The sequence below is a fragment of the Chrysochloris asiatica genome, unplaced genomic scaffold, assembly GCF_000296735.1.
Source record: "Chrysochloris asiatica unplaced genomic scaffold, ChrAsi1.0 scaffold00043, whole genome shotgun sequence".
NCBI lineage: Eukaryota > Metazoa > Chordata > Mammalia > Afrosoricida > Chrysochloridae > Chrysochloris > Chrysochloris asiatica.
Genome location: NW_006408561.1, coordinates 20,525,700 through 20,530,332, shown reverse-complemented (window position 1 = coordinate 20,530,332; position 4,633 = coordinate 20,525,700). Strand labels below are relative to the sequence as shown.

General features: G+C 40.6%; 1 pseudogene; it reads left to right on the top strand.

Moving 5' to 3' along the window:
* Positions 1–2,639: 2,639 nt before the first annotated feature.
* Positions 2,640–3,075, top strand: LOC102816328 (annotated as a pseudogene).
* The last annotated feature ends 1,558 nt before the right edge of the window (positions 3,076–4,633 follow it).

The following is a 4,633-nucleotide window of genomic DNA, read 5'->3' as shown; positions in this document are numbered from 1 at the left end:
CAAAAAAATATGTGAGAGTATGGTGGGTCAGTAGGATCAGCTCTGGACTGGGAACCACAAGGATGCCAGTTCAAGCCCATCAGCAGCTTCATCAAAGAAACATGAGGCTTTCTGTTCCCACAAGGAATTAGAACCTTGGAATTCCTACATGGTCGCTATGCGTTACAATAGACTCCAAGAAACATGACAGAAATGAAGAGATTAAGGCGATAAAGACAAAAAACCCAAACCCATTGCTTTTGAGACTATTCATACTCAGAATGATTTAGTAGAACAGAACAGAACTGCCCATAGGGCTTCCAAGGCTGTAAATCTTTACAGAAACACATTTTTCGCCTGTGGAGTGGCTGGTGATTTTGAACTGCTAAACTTTAGGTTATCAGCAGAATGCTTGCGCTCTGAGCCACCAGGACTTCTAAGAATAGATCAGGGTACTATATAATAGCTAAGGAAAGAGAGGTAGAATCCTACTTAGATAGGAATGTCTCTAGAAATTATATGTAAGCTAAAACCTGAAGAAAGTTCTACTCAACTATGTGAAGAATAAAAGCAGAGTATTGCAGGGAAAGGAAAGTTGTGTGACAGAGGAATATTAGCAAGAACTTAGGTTTCGTTGTTGTTAGATGTTGCCAAGTCAGTTCTGACTCTTAACAACCCTATGAAAAACAGAACAAAACATTATCCAGTCTTGAACCAGTCTTCACAATTGTTGTATCATTTGAGCCCATTGCAGTTGCCACTGTGCCAATTCATTCTTGTTGGGGTCTTCCTCTTTTTTGCTGACCCTCCACTTTACCAAAGGAGCCCTGATAGCATAGTGGATTATGAACTAGGCTGCTAACTGCAAGGTCAGCAATTTAAATCTGTCAGTCGATCCACAGAAGAAGATGAGGCTTTGTGCTCTCGCAAAGACTTACGGCCTCAGAATCCCTTAGGGTCATTATGAATCCAAATTGACTTGGTGGCACGCACCCATCACTACCACCATTTTACCAAGCATGATACCCTTCTCCAGGGACTGGTCCCTCCTGATAACATAGCTAAAGTATGAGAGACAAAGACTCACCATCCTGGCTTCTGAAGAACATTCTGGCTGTACTTCTTCCAAAATAGATTTATTTGTTCCTAGGGAAGTCTATAGTACTTTAAATATTCTTCTCCAACACCATAATTCAAATGCATCAATTCTTCTGTCATCTTTCTTATTCATTGTCCAACTTTCACATGCATATGAGGCAACTTAAAATACCATGACTTGGGTCAGGAGCACCTTAGTATTCAAACTGACATCTTTGCTCTTGAACACTTTAAAGAGGTCTTCTGTAGCAGATTTGCCTATTGCAATACGGCACTTGATTTCTTGACTGTTGCTTCCATGAGTGTTGACTGTGGATCCAAGCAAAATGATGTATTTGGCAACTTCAATCTTTTATCCATGTATTGTTTATAGGTCCAGTTGTGGGAATTTTTGTTTACAATGCATTAAGATGCAATTCATACTGAATGAAAGTGACACAAAGGAAGAGATAAAAATAACAAAGACTGTAGTCATTGATCTTAATAAGTATTTTAAGTCCTCATTTCCAGCAAGCAAGGTTGTGTATCTGCATTTTGCATTTGTTAATGAGTCTTTCTCCAGTTCTGATGCCAAATTCTATTTTTCTTTTTTTAAGGTTTTTATTGTGGATTGAGGGGAAAAAAACACCTTTTTTTAAGGTTTTTATTGTGGATTGAGGGGAAAAAAACACCTTTTTTTAAGGTTTTTATTGTGAATTGAGCATCAATTTTACATTTAATAAATCATACACCTTGTTTCATTACGATGATTATAATCCCCTCCATGTACCATCAGTTAACAGTATTTCTCTCTATTCTTTTATTTATTTATTTATTTTTAAACACTCAGGCATATATGATAATTTACACCACCAAAGGGCACATTCTTCAAGTCTGCCTCCTGGCCGCCAGCTCTCAGTCCTTCTCTTCCCATGAATCTAGAGTCCTCAGCTGCTCCCTCTCTCAATGTCCCCATCTCTGCCTCCATCTCTGCTGTTGCTGCTTCTCTGGATAGGATCCCTCATTCTGCTTGTGCTCTTCTCCCTTCATGGTCATAGAGTCCTCTGTTTCTGGACTGTAAGATTAACTACTCCCCCGTTTTTGATACAAAACTTCTACCTTTACAATTGTCACAGTGGCAATTAGTCATGATAACTGTTATTCACTATTGAATCATAAGAATCTTATCCCCATCTCTTTTTACCAGACCCATCTAGAGAAGATGAAAATTATTACATTCTTCTATTTGCCAAGCATACAGATTAAATAAATATGGTGAAAGAATACATACCTGGCACACACCTTTCCTGATTCTAAATCATTCAGTACCTCTTTGTTTTGTTGTACCAATTGCCTCTTGGTCTTAGTACAGGTTCCTCAATGAAGTGTTCTGGAAAACCCATTCTCTGTAATGCTATGCATAGTTTTCCAAGATCCACACAGTCAAAAGCCTTTGTGTAGTGAATGAAGCACAAGCAAACATCTTTCTGATATTCTCTGCTTTTACCCAAAATCCATCTGACATCAGCAATGATATCCCTAATTCCAGGCACGGTAAAGTCCTCCTGTCCAAACCACCAGCCATGCTGTCCAAGAGTCCGCTGCAGTCCGTGCAAGTCTTTGGACGCAGGAAAACTGCCACAGCAGTGGCGCACTGCAAATGGCACAATGGCTTCATCAAGGTGACCAGGCGACCCTTGGAGTTGATTGAGCCACACTCATTGCAGTACAAGCTACCGGAGCCTGTTCTATTCTGGGCAAAGAGCGGTTCACTGGTGTGGACATCCGTGTTCATGTGAAAGGTGATGGCCACGTGACCCAGATTTTGCAATCTGCCAGTCCATCTCCAAAGCCTTGGTTGCCTATTACCAGAAATATGTGCATGAGGCTTACAAGAAAGAGATCAAAGACATCCTCATTCACTACGATCAGACCCTGCTGGTGGCTGATCCCCATCTCTGCAAATCCAAGAAGATTGGGGACCCAGGTGCCCATGCTCACTACCAGAAATCCTACTGATAAGCCCACCACAAGGAGGAGGATTCTCCTTTGTAATAAACTAGGGTTATGGGGAAAGAAAAAAAAAACAACATTATATTTCACTTGTATTAGAATTATTATGGTTTAGGAATTCTAAACCAGCTTTAGCATGAGATGCTTCATTCTAACCTTGATTTTTATACTGCTTAATCTGATTTGAAGATTGGATAGATGTGCAGTGAGGAGTTCCATCAGCAACAACACAAAATACCAGACCAAGCAGGCTCAGGAGATGGTGTTAGAACTCTGAACCACATATAAAGGAATATTTCGAAGCTTGGAAGGCTTACAGCTAGGGGAATTTGTAGCAGAAACAACAAATCCATTGCTTTCTAATTCGAGACGCTCAGCTGCTCCCCAAGCCACCATCTTGGGAGAGACCAAGCAGGGGAAGAATCAGAACTGCTGAACCGCGGAGATACAGGTGTGGACATTCTTGTTTTTGGTATCTGTTCATTGGTCTCTAGCTGTCTGCGTACCTCCATTCTGGTGACTAGAGGGGATGCCTAAGCAAATGGACACCCCAACCCCACCCCTGGAAGGTTATACTGCATGTGCACAGATCTTGAAATTTAAAGTGATAGTTTCCATTTAAAACCAAACGGCGACCGCTCATCTGTCAGGTTCTCGTACTGTGATAGCTTGAGTTGCTGTGATTCTGAAAGCTATGCCACCAGTATTTTAAATACCAGCAGGGTCACCCATGGTGAGTTTCCAGACAAAGACAAACTAGGAAGAAAGAGTGATAAACTACTTCTGAATATTTAGTCACTGAAAACCTTATGAATAGCAGAGAAACACTGACAGATATAGTGCCGGAAAATGAGCCTCTCAGGTTGGAAGTCACTCAAAATGTGACGGGGGAAGAGCTGCCTCCTCAAAGTAGAGTTGACTGTGATAAAGCGAATGGAATAAAGATCGTGGGAGAAAAGCCCGCAGGACCTTCATTTGCTGATGGGGCACAACTCAAAACGAAGAGAAACAGTTGTAAACATCCATTGAAAATCAGAACATGGAATGCATGAAGTATGAATCTGAGAAAACTGCAAGTTGTCAAAAATGAAATGAAATGCATAAACATCGATATCTTAGGCATTAGTGAGCTGAAATGGACTGGTATTCGCCTTTTTGAATCTAAAGACCATATGGTTTACTATGCTGGGAATGACAAGTTGAAGAGGAATGGTGTTGCATTCATCATCAAAAAGAACATATTCAGATCCGTCATGAGGTACAACGCTGTCTGTGATAGGATAACATCCATGCGCCTACAGGGAAGCCCAGTTAATACCATTATTATTCAAATTTAAGCACCAACCACTAAAGCCAGTGAGGATGAAATAGAATAATTCTACCAACTTCTTCAATCTGAAATTGATCAAACAGGCAATCAAAATGTATTGATCATTACTGGAGATTGGAATGCAAAGGTTGGGAGCAAAGAGAAAGGATCAGTAGTTGGAAACTATGACCTTGGGGATAGAAATGATGCTGGAGAACGCATGATAGAATTCTGTAAAACCAATGATTTGTTCAT